This window comes from Centrocercus urophasianus, unplaced genomic scaffold (genome assembly GCF_019232065.1).
Source record: "Centrocercus urophasianus isolate 14NV4802_14NV808 unplaced genomic scaffold, USGS_Curo_1.0 seq_3, whole genome shotgun sequence".
NCBI classification, from domain to species: Eukaryota; Metazoa; Chordata; class Aves; order Galliformes; family Phasianidae; genus Centrocercus; species Centrocercus urophasianus.
This window is the reverse complement of record NW_024884866.1, coordinates 1,233,677-1,250,624: the sequence shown is the minus strand read 5'-3', so window position 1 is coordinate 1,250,624 and position 16,948 is coordinate 1,233,677. Positions and strand designations below refer to the sequence as shown.

Here is a 16,948-nt window from a genome sequence, read left to right as displayed (position 1 = left end):
AGTGTGACCAGGGAGAGAAGTATGTAGAGAGTGGTAGTGATCCCCACAGATAAATAAGGCAGGCAGCAGCTGTTGGTCTGGATTTGTGTGTGCGTTTTCAGCATCTGCTGTTGAGTCTGGTTTAATTGTTTTAACCAGCTCATGATTGAAATAGTAAGCTGCAGCTTTCAGCAGCTTGATTCTGGTAAATTATAAAGTTCATTCATGGTTTTTGTTGTGAAACTACCCCTTTCATTGTCTGGCTTTCTTCTTTGACGTTGTCAACTGGAAAAAAAAAATTGTTTTTTGGCAGTTATTACATTGGCATTAATGGTTGGTGGCCACACTGAGAGATACTGTTTATTATTGTACAGAGAGTCCGATATTTTTCGAAGTTCTTTGTGAACAGACTAATTGTTTCCAAGCTGATTGTCTTGAAGAGAATAGAATGATAAATGGGATTAGAGCGATTGAAGGAACCTGTTTAAAGCTAGCCATTGGCAGTTGAGGCTGCGCAGGGAGAAACTTCATCTGTCCTTTAAAATGCTTTACTGTTGAAATGGACGGGACTTGTTTCATCCGCTGGCCTTGGCAGTGTAAATGTTGTAATCCTTCATGTGTTCCTGTGATTTCTTGGCTTTGAGAAGCACTGTCTTTTGAATCCTTTTTTGCTGCCAGCAAGAAATCAAAACTAAGGACCTGTCCATTCATTGCTCTTATCTCCTCCACTTTCTGAAATTATGCCCAAGTCTGGAATTTCTAGTGCTCAGCCTGTTCCAGGGGAATGTCCTACTGGATTAATGCTGTCTGTGATATGGTTTTCTTCTCTTCCTTCTACCTGAAACTTTATCTCTGCTGTGAAATGGTTCAGGATTTTGTCCCTGGCAACTATATCACTAGTTTCTTTACCTACTGTGGCTGAAGAGTTTTTTTTTTTAATTACGTTACAAACATCCATGGGATTAATGTCCATGGGTTCAGGGTGTGTGGGAAGGAAATTATACCAGCAGGGGCCAGCAAAAACATCTTGATATGGGACCTATCTGCAAAGAATTTTATCCAGTACGTTGTTGATAGGGAGGGACCTGTGTCTGGGGTCCTTCTAAATGACTGTAGCCTTCCTGCATGTGAAAAACTGCCTCCAGATTGCTGTCACCTGAAGGCACACCTGCCTGTTGTCCAGGTTGTTGCTGAAGACGTTAGTCAGTGCCAGCCCCGTACCAGCGTTTGAGGAATGCTGCTTACAATCACCGCTCAGTAGTGCATTGAACTGTTGGCCAGTGCCTCCTGAGCTCCAGTCCAAGTAGCCTTGCAACTGCCTTGGGTTCTTCCCTGGCTCTCAGCAGCCAATGCAGCTCCTGGGAGAGCAGGTTCTTTCTCTGCAGCTAGTTGAGTTAGTGCAGTGGTACCAATGGTTTTCTAGAAGGAACGTACCAGCCTCTTCTTCTTTCAGAAGGGATGGGATGGGATGAGCTTGTCTGTAAGCTGATTACGATCAGTCATTACCTTTTATTTTGTAAAGCAAAACTCACAAAGCCAATGATGGGTAAAAGCAAATAGAAGTGTTTATTTAGAAAACTCAAAAGAATATTATTGTAAGGCTGGGAGAGGTGATTAAACAAAGAAGCAATGACAACTGTGACTATATCTGACTCATGTTTAGAACTCCACTTTCCTTTCACAACGAAAAGATATTTATGAAAGCTATTTAGATTTATTGGCCATTACCCTAATCAGGAAAAAATGTTTACCTTTCTGCTATTTTATGTTCCTTAGTTTTATAAACATGTATGTCCCTTGGGCTTGGCCAGATGCAATTACTACTTGTCTACACGTAATTAGGACCAATTTACTGTTACTTTAGCGCTAGGCTAAAGCTTCAAGCAAGCATGAGATTTGATGTTTTGTCCCCTGTTCCTGGCTGGCCTCAGGGTCCAGTCCCAAGCTGGTGCAGGTCTATGAGTGGGGGTTAATCTTCTGAGTTGTTTGTGAGGAGCAACTGCTGTTGTGCACCTGCCCTTTGCTGAGGCCTCCCTCTTTTCTGACCTTTTTCTTTCTTCTGCACAGGAGAAGAGGGCTAGGCCAGGGTTGGGGAAACTTCACTGGTACCTTTGGCTTTTTTCTTGTCTGGATTCTGAGCTGCCCCTGCCCCAGTGCTCCCATGGGGGTGTGGTAGTTTGGTTTTCTTTGGCTGATGAGTTTGCCGAATAACAGCGCACAGTGCAATCCATTGGGTGAACGCTTTTTTGTGTAAGGCTTTTCCGCTGAGAAATCTTTCATCTCTTAAACTGTTGCAGAGCTCTGCATGTTTTCGGTTTGACCTGCTTTTAGAAAGAAAATCTTCTGGGGGAATCTAGCTTGATGACTAATTATTTGTTTGTTAATAATCTTTTAATTTTCATTCATCAGTTAATTCCTTCCTCATTAAGTTTTCAAACCCCCATCTACTAACATCTTCTAGAAAACTCAATATTTCTTATTTACAGTTGATTGTTGAATCCCTACAAAACAGCTTTCCAGCCAGCTTCTGTTGTATGTCTTGATGCCTTGTCTTGATGGGCTTCTTGTTGTTTCTTTTCTTTTTTTCTTTCTTGTGTGAATTTATTTCTATTGCATGGACAGTTACTCATAGATTTAGTTACAATTTGAAATGCTAGTTTCAAATCTTCTATGATTTTTACTTTTACAGGTATCTGAAGAGACAAGGTATCTTGCTGCAACTTCACGAAGGTATCTTTTAAGATCTTTTTTTTAATCAATTTTTGCTTGCACTCTTTCCAGATTCACCAATAAGGTTGCTTAATTTAGAAGTTATATTTTTATCAGGCTTGGGAACCATTTACACTGATGTGACTTTGCTAATATTATGATGTTCTCTCTAATGTTGGTTTTTTTGTTGGGTTTTTTTTTTTTTTTTTTTTTGCTCATTTACATCTCTGTAAATATTCTGCGAATTTACTTGCTGTGAATTCACGTAGCTGCAAAGTATGCATGGTCATTGCTTGTAGACAGTCTTTCTTCAGAGAAGTCTTGCTATGTGCTATCAAAGAAACCCGACAAAAAAGAGGCCTTTTGCACAGAAAGTTAATTCATCCTGGTATTTCCTGTCCCAAGCTAACATATCTAAGCCTACATTCATGCTATTAAATGTTTTCTTGGTACCCATATTCTGAAAACCATTATTGGTGAATATGGAATCAATTTCCCCCATTCACTGCCTCCTTATTCCTGTGTGGACAAAAGGGTGGAGAGTAGTGCATCAATCTCTTACAGGAACTTACTGGTGCTTAGCACTTCTACCAGAAGTTGCTCTTTACTGAACAGTGACCTATGTAACTCTAGGAGATCAAGAAAAAAGGCAGCTCTCCGTACTAGAAAATGCTAGTTCATTTTCATCTCATTTGTTTTTATCATTTATTGCTTCTTTCTGGGGATAAAAAAACAAAAAAAAAAAAAAAAAAAGAAAAAGAAAAAAACAAGAAAATCCTCTTCATGCAAGCTTTTACTTGCTTAGCATTTATTTAAAAGTAAATGATATTACATGTTATTTTTTATACAGTACTCATCGCAGTGCTTTCACTGCACTCACACTTTTCACTGAGTGCTTTCTAGAATATACTTTCCAGAATATGCTAGTGATGTACATGACATTTGGCACGTGGTTTACTGACTTTCATGTTCAAACAGTGAAAATTGGGAGGGTAGTCGTAAGTTTAGTTTTGGAGAAGTTTGGATAAAGAAGAAAATTTTCTTTAGCCTTTAACTGAAATTTCTAGAACTTTACTGACCCTTTAGCAATTCTTCCTGAATTATTGGACAGTTGATGGCTGCTGCCTTTTGCTGTTAATCCTAGCAACAGGCAGAAGGCAATAGCATTCCAGCATTTATTCTTGCTCCTTTGAAGAGCCTTCAATGACAGCCAACTTCTCTTTACTGAGAAGCAATAAATGAAACCAAGAGATGATAAAATTCAGCTTACCAGTGTTAAATAATTCACCATTCAAATGGACTAATAGTTTCCACCAGATTTATAGTCACACTGCATGACTGGTGTGACACTTGTTTTTATTGTATGTGGAAGGTGCCTACCCTCAGATGAGAGGAATCACGACTCAGGCAAACCATTGGCAGGACAAGCTACACATTTGTATTGCTCACAGTTTTGTTAGCAAAGATAGTTTAAATGATCAGTGTTGAGTCCTTACATTCTAAATACTTACTTGCATTTTGAAGGTTGATTCATTGTTTTCAGTAATGGTCTGTCTAGATATATGGATCTGTATGAATACTCAGCTATTCTTGTTCTGGTATTGCAGTGGCATTTCTTGTCGATGAGAGGAACTCGTCTCTCTCTTCCCACACAAACGGAGTGCAGAATGGAGCTGTAGTATGGACTTCTTTCAGAAAGACAGCAACAAAAACAAGACTCAGAGTAAAGGTTAGCAAATCATTTCTTATTCTCTTTGTAGGTTTTCTTTGGTGTCTGTATACTTGTTACATTTCAGTCCTGTTAATATTTGTACGGAGGACTTCTTCAACAATTTTTGCCTTTCTCAGTTTTACTTTGTTACTCAAACCCTCTGGTATTCATTATTGTATGGTTTGGTGCAGAGTCAGGCTATAAGTTCTAAGAAGGCCATTTTGCAAACTATTAAGGTAATAATTAATTTCGATTTAAAAACAAATACGTTTCCCCCATTTTAATTTCTTAAATTGGTCTTGAATTGTAGCAATGGGACTGTAATTGTCATGGTTTCTTCCTCAACACCTATTCTAAAGGTCGGAAATGAATCATGGTCTTTATCAGAGTGGCTTGTGATGCTAGTAAAGCTGGCAATTTGAAGAAAGGCTCTGGCCTCACTACAGATACCTGGCACTGAGGTGGTAACCAGAGAGGCAGAAAGAATGGGAAATCTGATGAATGAGAGCACTTTCTGTAGCTGGAGATGCTGAGAGGTGCTGCGTTTGATTCACGAATTGGAGTCATTATAGGAAGCATACAAGTATAAAGGCAGGTGGAAGGATGCAGTTATGGGTCACAGTAAGGAAGGTGTAATAGGATGGCAGAATTATTCAGAAAAGAGAAGACAAAATAGTTTCCACAGTAAAGAAGAGGAAAAAAGATGACAGATGACAAGTAGATGTAGCATGTTATGCTGAACTATGGAAACAGATTAATTGCAAAGTCTGGCTTCCTGTTTTTAATATATTAGGGAAAAATATTGGAATTAATTCCTGCTTCAAGGATACAAGAATATTTGTAGTTGTGGTAGCATAGCATAATTGGTCCTGGTTTTATTTTATTATTTTACTTATCTCATTAATATCCTCAGCAGGGAATTGTGGTAATGTTCTCCCATCAGTCTTCACGGATTTCTTCTATCTTAAAATGCTCTGGAAGACTTGAGCATCTAGCTAGATCATCTTTACTGCTTCAGATAAACCTTTATTAGGCATTTCTTCCCAAAGAACAAGAGAATACTTTTTGTCCCAGTTACTGCTTGCTGAGTTTATTCCACATACTCTGGGTGAAAGGTCCTAATTCATTCATCTCATGATTGAATTCTATACCCTTTTTTATTACAATTAATCTACAATCCACTGGGTTATGGGACTGAGAGTGCTGAATAGTGTATTGTCAGCAATTGACGATTTATTTTTTTACGGCTGATAATTATGTAAGAATCAACAAAATAGTTCTTTGATGCCTCTACAATACTGCATGCTTGTCACGTGGCCACATTTATTTAGTACTCTTCTAAATACCAACAGACATTTTTTTTCTTGAAGAGTTTCATCTGACACACTGATTTGCAGTAAGAAAAACCTTATTGACAATTGATATGATACAGAAGGTTGGCAGACTGGTTTTAAATTAAATTTAGAGCAGGAAAGGATTGCAGAGAAGAAGGAAGAATAGTGTAGGGGGAAAAAAAAAAGCAAGAACCAGAGAATGAGAATTTGAAGTCACACAGTCATTTGGGATTTCAGTCACTTTGAGTTACAGAATGTTCTGTTATTCATACTGTTTTAATTGGCACGTTAAACGCTTTAACAAGAACAGTTCATGTGCAAGTCTCTCTTATCTTTGAGAAGATATGTAATGAAAAAGACTGTTGTGAGAATGCAAAATGAACTTTATTAACATGGCGTAATGGAAAGCATTGCAAAACATACAGGTCACCATTTGATTGTCTAGGCAGTGGATTTTCCTCTTTTTACCTTTTAGAAATTATTTTGCTGGCTTATTCGTTACTTTTCAGCTTTCTAAGTGCAACTTCAAAGTCCATTTCCAGGACCCAACTGTGCTGTTTTCCTACTATAAAACAGGTTTTCAAATCAGTTGATTTATTTCTGACATTTTTATCCTAATGGATATGAGAATGTGACTCTTATACATTACTGTCATTTAGCACTGAAAGGGCCTAACACATCAACCCGGAGGCTAGGCATTCTTCTGTATGCCAGCACTTGTGGGAATCACTGTTCATTTTGTCACTATGCTATATGCTAGAAATACTAGCGTAATTAACTGGGTGGTTTTTATAGGAATGCTGTTTCTTGCATGTCAATGCAGTTCGCAAGTAAAAATATGTATTTCATGCTGAAAAAAAAAACAAACAAAGCAAAACAAGAACAAAAAAACCACTTGTGCATATAACATTCCCTCTTTGTATTTTTTATCCGTCCCTTCATGATGCTGATTTCATGCTTATGAATTGCAGGTATTCCTAATACTTCCATAGACAAATCTCCACTTGAAATCTCTGTTCTCCATCTGTCCCTTGTGTTTCACAGTTGGCGTACTTGAATTGCTGCTTGCTTCACGTTGTTTAATTATTTAAAGTTCTGAAATATTTCTAATTGTTTATCTTAGGGGAATTGATGCCAACCTATTATCTAATACCACTGCAAAAAAGGTTTTGCGAAATGGAAGGCCTTGCGTTTTCCTTGGTGAATGAGCTCTGATTTCTGTAGCCAAGAGAGTTCTTTAGTTGAAGATTAAATTTAATCCTATCCCCAACCTAATTAGCTCTACCTCGGTTTTTAGTCAGTTGCAGCACCCTATGGTCATGACACCTAAAATCATATGCTTTTAGGCCCCTGAAACTGCAGAAGTTTATCTGAGCAGTTAAGAAAACTCATTCGTTAAGAATGACTCAAAACATGGTCAGACACACTTAGGCAAATGAATCCCTGGTGTAATTTCGCTGACTCAACTGGACTTGCAACAGAAATTGATACAGGCATATTTTGCTTCCTTTCAAAAATTAATTAAATAAATAAATAAAAAGAGCAGGAAAGAAGGGCAAAGGACCCGCAAACAGTTCCTTGGATAGTTAATTTCAGAAATTTGTCAATATTTACATGCAGGGAGGCTGGGGAAATGTGTCAGTCATCATTAACACTGCACCTTTTCTTTACACTGGGACTATTAAACAGATGTGGATATTGAAAGTCTGACTCTCCTCAGAATTTTTATCTTTTTCCTTAATTCTGATCTGAACAGAGACTTTGACCGTTTCTGTCTTTACACTACTAAGTACTGTTAACGTTGTTCAATGCTGACCAGTGTGTGTTCTCAGCTCCCATGCTCTTAGCAAGAAAGAGGTCTCTAGGCTCAAAGCTTACAGGCCATGTTGCAAGAGCTTGGATTAATGGACATAATTTCACAGGCAAAATAGGTTTTTTTTTAATTATTCCCTTGCATGATATTTTAATGAAATAAGAAAGGTGAAGTGCTGAAAAATAGGAATGTAAATACAGCTTCTAGTATTCCAAGGGCTAGAATAGATTGTTTTTTATTACTGAGATAGTGGCTTTGATACCCATGTTCAATGGAATTGAACTAAGGCAGAAAGATCTCAGTGTCCTCGTGGGTCGATTTCACAGGAGCCTGATGGTAAATGAAGGATAATCAACTTGTGTGGGAGAGAAATGGTCATATTGCTTCAGTATCCCTTTGGTTTTTCAACTTTCACCTTTGCAGTAACTGGTATCGGCTCCTTCCAAGAAGAGAAATATTCTCTTCTGTTAGATAAGCAGTTAAGAAGAATTACTCTAAGGTAGATGAAAAATAATCACAATGAAGGAATTGTTTACCAGTCACAGGTTCAGGCAAACTGTTCATAAAAACTTCTGCAGCCACAGTATTGTAAAATGCTTGAAATTTGTGTGTGGATGCTGCAACTGCAGTTATGCCTGGAATTACCTTCAAAGTGAGCAAGGTAGCACTGTATTTCTGCAATGAACATAGCCAGAACAACCTCCATAAGTACATAGCTGCAATCATATAAAACTTATGTCACTTAAAAATGAGAGAGGTTTTAATGACAAAATGAAGAAAAGCTTCTAGGAGAGGGTAGAAAAGCCAGCCCCAGAATGTTAATGTCTTGTCCTTAGTGCAGCTATATGATGTATCTGAGTCTCTCTTCTTGGAGCAAAGCAGCATCTGTTCTGCAAATAAAGCGCGAAATACTGGTTTGAGGGCAGATGTGTACATTGTTACTAATGCCTGATATTAATACAGGTTTAGTTTTTTTCTGTCCTGATACAAATTTCATCAAACCTTGCATAGTCTAGTGCTGAGTAAACTGGTAGAGGCTGCATTCCAAAGAGTGTAATAATTAGTCTGGCCCACATGGATAAACATTTTCTTTCCGCCCACCATTGTAAACCTTTTTTGCTTACCTAGGACATAAGTTTCATATGGTTGCAGCCATATACTTATGGAGGTTGTTCTGGCCATGTTCATTGCAGAAATATGCTAGCCTAGGTTCATGCAGTCACTGAAAGAGATGTCTATACTGGGAGTAGCACTCGTGTGCTCAGCTGGATCAGGAGGCTTGTTTCACCAAAAATTAATCGCTCTGTTACTGTTTAGGTTTGGATTTTTTTCCTTCCTTCTGAACTGTTTATCAGCCAGTTCAGTTTTCCAATCCCAAAGTTACTTCGCTGTTGCCAGCGGTGGGAATGTGCAGGCAGGGCAGCCAGAGGCCTTTGTTTTCAGCAGCAGCATTAAAAATAGATTAATTTTAACCTATTTTGATGCTGTACCAGTTTATACCAAAAAACATATTTTATGTATCTGTCTAATGCAATCTGTGAAGGCAGGAGTATCATTTTTTTAATATTTGTCACAACCTTTACTTCGTGTAGATCAGACTGTAGCTGATTTTTCATTGATTTCTAAAGTTGTGTATAGTACATATCTGTGATGTATGATTAGAAAAATCCATTTACTTTATGTTTTTCAAGAAATTAAAATCAATATGCTATATTTGGTATTAATATGACTACGTGAAATGACATCAATACTTTTTGTTCTATTTGCAAATACATTAGGAAATTTCAGGAACTTGTGGGTTTTTTAGAGAGAATAATATATGAGCTGTGGGGAGCTGTAATGACAGTTTAATCTGAAGATTCAGCCGTCTTTGGTTTATTTTGCTACCAAGGCCCCAAGATGGAATTAATTTTGTCTAACTTGCACTAGTCTATTTTATTTCTTCCTTGTGCTTTTGCAAATGGAATTGAGACAGATTTCAAGTTCCAAGGCATTTAAAAATGATAAAATATTTATTAGCGAAACACACTTCTGAAATAATTATAATTATGACTCTGGACAGAATCCTAAAAAAATATTGAAAAGATGCATGACTTGGAGCCAGTTGAGAATGGCCTCCTGAATAGTATGGCGAAGACAAGTGTTTTAAATGTGCTTTGACTGTCTTATAGACATTCAGATAAAAAAGCACGTCTGACATAAGCAATTTCGTTTATGTTATGGGTCCTTGATTATCTAACTTTTTTAGCTTTTTTTTTCTTCCCCATAGATCTATCAAGGAGAAGGTTTTACTTCTTTGCAAGGAGCCTGTATGACTGTTTTTTGTTTGTTTATTTTTGTAGAATAGTGCTGTATTACTCCAGGGCATCAGAGCTTCATGAAGTTTTTCTGTGCACCACCAGCACTTTTTCCTGCCCCTTTTCCTTCTTTCCCCATGATAGCATGGTTGCAGTTAGTGAATGACTTGAGGCTTATTTGTTCTGTGTTGTGGGTTTTTTGTTTGTTTTTTTTTTTCTTTTTTCCTGTTTCCTACCCCTGAATCAGCTAGACTGGTTGCAATTAGAGAGAAGTTACAGTCGGAATATATGTGTGACTAGACATCCTGAATCCACCGAATACTCAAGCATCCACTTGGTGTGCTTCTGGCATGCTTTTGTTTAGACTGATTGCCACTGCCTTATTTAGGCTCAGCAGGAAATTTGCTTTGAGAATGGAATGGCTGTTTTTTGGGGTGGTTTGGACTGATTGGTTCAATTTTTGCAGTACTTGTGGAATGAGTCATGAGCCTCACTGAATCAACCTGAGGTGTTATCTAAATAATCCAGTGTCGTTTCAGGGACCTCGATCTCTTTCCTCTTCCGCTGGCACATGAAATTCCTGTGATTTTTGTGTGTGCCTTACTAAAAGGCATGATTTACAATACTGTGTGGAACAGATGTTGTAATATGGCATCTGTACTCTGTTAGTGCCTGTGGTTGTGGGAATCTAGCTTCAGTGGCCTCAGGGCTTGTTGCTATCTCTTGGTCCAAGAGACTCGTCTGAGCCAAGTTTACAGTGAATGCATACAGTGAATGCCACCACTTCTCCTTACCCTTGTTCAAAAAGAAAACCCAAACAAACGGCTAGGCTGTGCATGGATTTTGGAGATCAAAATGTGTTTCCTGCTCCCTCCTCCTTCTCCCTCCACATCCTCTGTTAGTCCGTCTAACAGCTGTACTGCGGTTCTGGAGTCTGTGGAGAGAAAGGGGTAGAAACCAGGTAATAGTTACAAACATAAGGTCACACTTCACCTGTCTCTCCTCTTTGATTTGTGCATGCAGAGAATCCCTGCAGAAATCTGTGCAGAGTCATGCTGCTTTAATTATTGTGGGCGTCCCCATCACGCCCAATAATAATTGGAAATTATGAGGGAACCTTGGCTGGGGCTCCCTTCTGAGCTGGGGGTTACTTTGCTATCCTACACAGTGCTTTGAGGAAAGCAAGTGGAAATGATGCTACAAAAGAATTTTTCCAAACAGCTTCCAGCAGGTTTAGCTGTGATAGTGGATAATCAGTGGCTGTTAAAGTCTGAGAGCAGAAAAACTCTGGCTGAGATTTGACATCTTCTTCTGAATGAGAGCTAAGCAGAGAACACCAGCTTTGATCTTATAAAAATATGGAGGCTGGAGGCTGCCTTTTAACTGAAGGCATTCAAACCGTATAATTCCCTGAATACTTGTGTAGCAGACACTTGTCACTTTATAAAAAGTGGTAAATAATCCTATTATGTGCTATAGTTGAATTCATAAAGGCTGAGTTAGGGACCTAATTCAAACCTGTTTATTCAGGAAAGCACTAACTGTATTTTGAAATGAACTCTGCACAAACTGAAATCTGAATCCATAGAAACAGATACTGGATCCTGGAGTGAGCCCAGCTTTGTTGAATCATACTATACATATCACATACTGTACCAAATGCACTTCATAAGTATGGGTATATTCAGTGCTTATCAGTCAACTTTTGGTCCTTGAAGGGTTTCCTAGAGGAAATGCATTAACCTTATTTGAGACACTTGTCTTTTCTTCGATACAAAGTACAGCAAGAATATTCAATTTTGTTGTGGCATACAGTGCTTTAAAGATTGCCAAGTATCCTTTTCCTTTTTAAAATGTCTAAGCTGTCCTTCCTTTGTGTGCTGTTTTCTGGTGATTGATGGCAGGTAGCATGGGGCTGTTTGCTGATGGAGTCCTTAAATAGAACACCAGACAACTTTGGATGTACCTGACACTGGGAGGTAGGGCTTATCAGCAGCCCTGTCTTGTTCTCTGGAGGAAGGGCAAAGAAAGTATAGTATAGGAAATGTAAACATTAGTAAGTCTCATTTTTCACCTGTGTTGCACTCAACTTGAACAAATCTTGAATCCAGTCCCAGCGTTTAAACCAGTGCTGGCTGTAATCTAAAATCATCTGTATAGTTAAAAACGTCTTTATAATCAAAGGCATTGAGTACATACAGTATTGATTTTTACCCAATTCTCAAAACTGTCACTGATTCAAGAATTTAATTGCAAAATTAAAACATTTTGGCTTGGGCCATTCTTTGTGCCTTTTTGATAAATCGCAAGTTCTCTCTTTAGTTACATCATGCTTTGTTTTAGTTTTTAAATCTGGGTGGACCTTCGTGGCTTTTTAATGTCTTCATAGGTTAACACAGCTTCACTATTTTCTCTTTTTTCTCTTGTCTGCTTTTGCAGCTGTCATCATCTGTTACTTTTCTCCTGATTCTTTATTACTCAATGAGTAACAGTTTTGATGCACTGTGGACTAAAATGGAAATGATGGATGAGAGATTGTTGGTTGTGAATTGTTTGTTTGTTTTTTCTTTTAATATAAAAACAAGCTGACAATTTCTTCTAGTTACCCATAGCATTTGATAGCAGCACTTGGCTGAAGAATGACAGAATGGTAGGAGTTGTAGGGGGACCTCTGGAGCTCGCCTGGTCCAAACCCCCTGCAAAAAATAGGCTGACACTTCCAGTCAAAAAAGAAAGCTAAGGGCACAATAGTGGAAAGAGGAAGTATATTGCATTTCAAAGGTTTCCACTTACAATATGAAGATGGTATAGTTAGCTATTTTTACTTGGATTTACTATTTTTACATTCTGCTTTTTGCTTTTGTAGGAAGTGGACTACTCTACAAGTTGCACTTCCTACACTTAATTTTTCATTGAACTTCAGTCATGGTTATTTTCGTGACCAGAGGCCTTAAAGCTTACAGAAAGAATGTAAATCCAAAAGGCTATGCATTATATTTTCCCTGTTAGATGATAAGAAAGTCTTATGCTTTAGTTTCTCTGTCAATGCTACATGTATTGAGGCATAGGTTGAATTATCCTTGCACTTTAAATTAAAACTAGTTGGACTAATAAGGGACATTTTAAGTGGTGTCATCATGTCAAGCTGCACTGCAGTTTAAAAATTGATTGATGAGTTTAGAAGTGGAAAAAAAGAGATTGCAGAAGATGAATGGGATCAGAGTGCAAACAAAATACAGAACACCTGCATCTGTTATCTCAATACCTTTCCTGTGATGCCAACACAGGCTCTTTAGCAGCAGTGATAATCCTTCACTTACTCTTTGGCCTTGTCCACGCCAGTCCAGTATCTTGGCCATGGTCGGTTCTTCCTGTACATTATATTTCTCCATGCAGGGTGCTTCTATTAATAATTACATTACCAGTTGGGTTCATTGTGAGCAAAAGTACTGAGAAATCTTCTGCTGTGCTGTACAAAGGTGAACAGGTTTGAGTGGTGGAGCAGTCCCTAAGGTAGATCTGATTTCTGCATTGTTGTAGCAGAACAGAGCAGTCATTGCTGGGGAGGATCTTTTTTTGTCTGCTTTCTGCAGTCAGTTGAACAGAGGTCAGATTTGTTGGAAGCTGCTTAATTGTACGGGCAGCACTGCTCAGACCATGAAGCACAGCTTCATGCTGTTCTCTCAGCTGTCTGCTCCTTCTGCAATGATTGGCTTTCCTTCTTTTCCACCTCTAACGTCTCGCTACAGGCCTTCCTGTGAACATGCTGTCTTGTGGCTTGAGACCAACATGCGGGCACTAATCACCATCTGGAGAGAGAATGAGAATTCAGGGCCAGCTGAACTTGGCTCAAAGTAGTATTTGAAGTGGGCCATGGGAGGCTGTACACCAGGCCGCCACTCTTTTATTCCGAAAACCTTCATTCCACCACCATTCCCTGGCAGGAGGCAGCTTTCTGAGAGCCTCTGGGAGCCATGGGAGGCGTTTGCTTGCTCTGATGCGCTGCTCTGAGCTGAGCAGCCCTTCCTGCACCAGCAGGTTCCTAGGTGGCTGTGAAGCAAGCTGGGCTGGGCACAGCTTCTGAACAGAGGAGCAAGGCATCATAAGTTAGTAACAAACTTTTGCCTCATTGGGAGAGCTGGTGGGCTATGTTCTGCCTCTGCAAGAGGCAGTATTCCTGCTGGGTTTGAGACTGTGTGTCCATCCAAAATACACATATCTGCAGAAAGCAGTTTCAAGAAACATATTGACGGATGGCAGAGTGTCTTAGTGAGTGCCTTCAAGTGGAATGGTTCATTTGCCTGTCGCTGTCAGATGGGGATGAGGGCCAGTATCACATTTGTGAATTTTTGATCCTACTCTGAATGCTTCTATAGCTTAGAAGGAAAAAATAAAGTTGTATTCACTATCTTAGCACGTAGTTTCCATTTGTTAAAGGCATACTTGCTCATCAAGAATAATTTTCTGACCCATTTCTTGGCTTCCAATTTGTCTTTACTTTCTTTTGCTTAACTGGGTCCAAGAGTATTTGCAGGGGAGAGGAAAGCAGCTGATAAGCTCCTTGTGGCCCAGATCACTGCTTGGCAGAATTCTCCAGCTGTTTTGATGGATGTTTTATGTACAAGAAGTAGAGGTGGGTTGTTTTCTCCATGTGATGTATGTTTTATTAGAAAACGCACGTGTCTCATTATATGAAATTGTGTGCATTTCTGAACAGAAGAACTTGAATTATATTCTAGCAACTCATCGTATATCCTGTTCTGATATCAGTTAAGTTGTGATAATCTACTAGGATGCTTTTCTGAGCACAGAAATTATTGGCACCGTCTATATTTTTCATACAGCTTAGATGTGTACCTGGAGAGACATTTGTTTACGAGAGTTATCAGTGTCTTTACTCTTGATAAATCGATCATGAACAGCAGTGAAAGAACTGCAAAGGATTTGAACTGATTATAATATGGATGTTTTTATCAGAAGTATGGACATGTAATTTTTTAAAAAAATAATTATTATTTTCATTCTTTCTACAAAGTTCATCATTTCTGCTGCCCATGTTTTAAGATGTAAAGTGCCTTGCTACTCCAGAAACAGATTGAAATCACTGTGTGGAAAGAAAGGTACCTTATGTGACCTCTTATGGAATCACAAAGAAACAAAAGTCTGGGGTACATTGAAATAGTTCTTCCATAGATTTGATTTCTTAATTTTTGTACAGAAAGTAATATGTTGAATATGTATGAAGGTAATCTATTATAGGTAGAACTGCTGACACGGTCTTTGATTATGTGACATGATGTTGTCTGTAGCCTCTGAAGTACCTGAGTGCAGCACATGAATTGCCCTGGTTGATCAGATTTTCTCCTGCTCTACTCCTCCTACATGTTGGGAATCATGATGTGAAAGAAAAAGCTACAAGGTGTAGAATGAAGTAATAGTTGAAGACATATTTTCTCTAAAACTTGAGGCCTCGGGAAAAGGCCAAAGCCCTTCTTAGTTTTAACATTCTCTTTTTATTGCAAGTAGTTATGGAACCTACTTTTTGAAGGTGTGTGTTTCGAACACCATCACTGTTTGGTCTTCCTGGGGAATAGTGGCTCATTATTGCTGTGGCTTCATTAATTCAAGTGGTAAAAGCTTGCACTAAAATGTATCTAAAGCTATGACTGCTATGTATCATTCTTCCTAATGAAATTGGTATTAAAAGCCCAGATACTTTTAACTGTAATTCCCTACATTAAAACAATGCTAATGTTGCAAAAATTAGGCAGTCAAAAGTAAAAAAATACTGCAGTCGGTTTTCTCTGCAGTGTTAAACTGATATTCATGTGCATAAACACTGTAATGCACTCTTTTATTACATGTTTTTTTTCCTCAAAGAGGCTCCAACCTCATTAAGTACATGAAATGGAAGTTGTGTAGTTCATTGTTGCAGAAATTAGGAGGTGTGTGGTGAAAGGACGAGAGAATTGTTAGAAGAAAGGAATATTGGAAAGGGCAAAGCAAATAATGCCATTCTTATCCACTGTAATCCGTTCCTGCATCTGCCACAGAATAACCCAGAGAAGTTCCTTAAATTTTGATAAGTAGTCACTTATTGGATATCTTGTTTACTATGAACCTAACTCAATGTTATAAATGTGCTGAGCTCTCACAACCACTGCTGATGTCTAGTGCAGCTTTTCTCTGAAATACAAAAAAAAAAACTTTAAAATGCTGTATAATCTGATAAATCAAGTATTGAGTTTCAGTTTAGGCTGTGGATTCTTGTATTTCTTTTTTATTTTCATTGTATTGCACTTCCCTTCCTTGAAAAATGGGGACAGTAACGAAATAGACTGGAATAGCTGGGATGATCAGAGCACAATACTATAGAAACAACCAGGAGAAAATAAGTAACTTTGTCTCAGCATGGGGGAGCGTGTTGTGCGTAGTGAGTAAGGCCAGGGGCCAAGATCCGAAGGAGCATAACCAAGAGGTTATAATAATTCACTCTCTGAGTTTTGTTCTAAGTCCCAAATAAGGCAGGAGACTAGCTGAAAAATTGTGTGTGTATAACTAAGGGCAGTAGCAAACCTCTCTGTGCAGTGAAGCTGAATTAAGATTTCTGTTGTTACCTATTCTGACTCTTGACTTTTCATCTCAGTGGGCTTTTTCACCTTATGTGTTTTATTTAGTACTATGAAAATGGTGTATATATATAAATAATGATAATGTAAAAGTATGCTTCTGGATATAAAATCCTCCATATTTGTATGGGTAACTTCTACACATATGCAGTGCAGGCATATAGATAGTCTTTATTTCAAAGGAAGTCTTTATTCAACAGGTCTGTTACTGTTAATAACCAGATTGTGTCTGTGCTGAATGAGCAGCTGCAAAGAACAGGGTATTGGAGATGATGCTTCCCTCTGGATTGCTACAATAAACTCTTGTTTTGGTGCTTTGATTTAAAGCACTGAAAACCTCTAAAGGAATGTGTCAGATACGATGGAGTATTCTTTTCCATTTGCAGTACGAAGGAGAAAATGTTCTCTGTCTCTCTGGAGAGATAAATAGGCAACGACAATACATTTAACTGTACTTAAAATGAAAGCCTTTTGAA

At 38.4% G+C, this 16,948-nt stretch overlaps 1 long non-coding RNA gene across 1 annotated transcript in view; it reads left to right on the top strand.

Moving 5' to 3' along the window:
• Positions 1-2,667: 2,667 nt before the first annotated feature.
• Positions 2,668-16,948, top strand: part of LOC122165480 — a 97,632-nt gene continuing 83,351 nt past the window's right edge. Inside the window, exons 1-2 of the long non-coding RNA XR_006170495.1 lie at positions 2,668-2,709; positions 4,296-4,417. This is a non-coding gene — a long non-coding RNA (uncharacterized LOC122165480). The remainder of the gene's footprint in view (positions 2,710-4,295; positions 4,418-16,948) is intronic.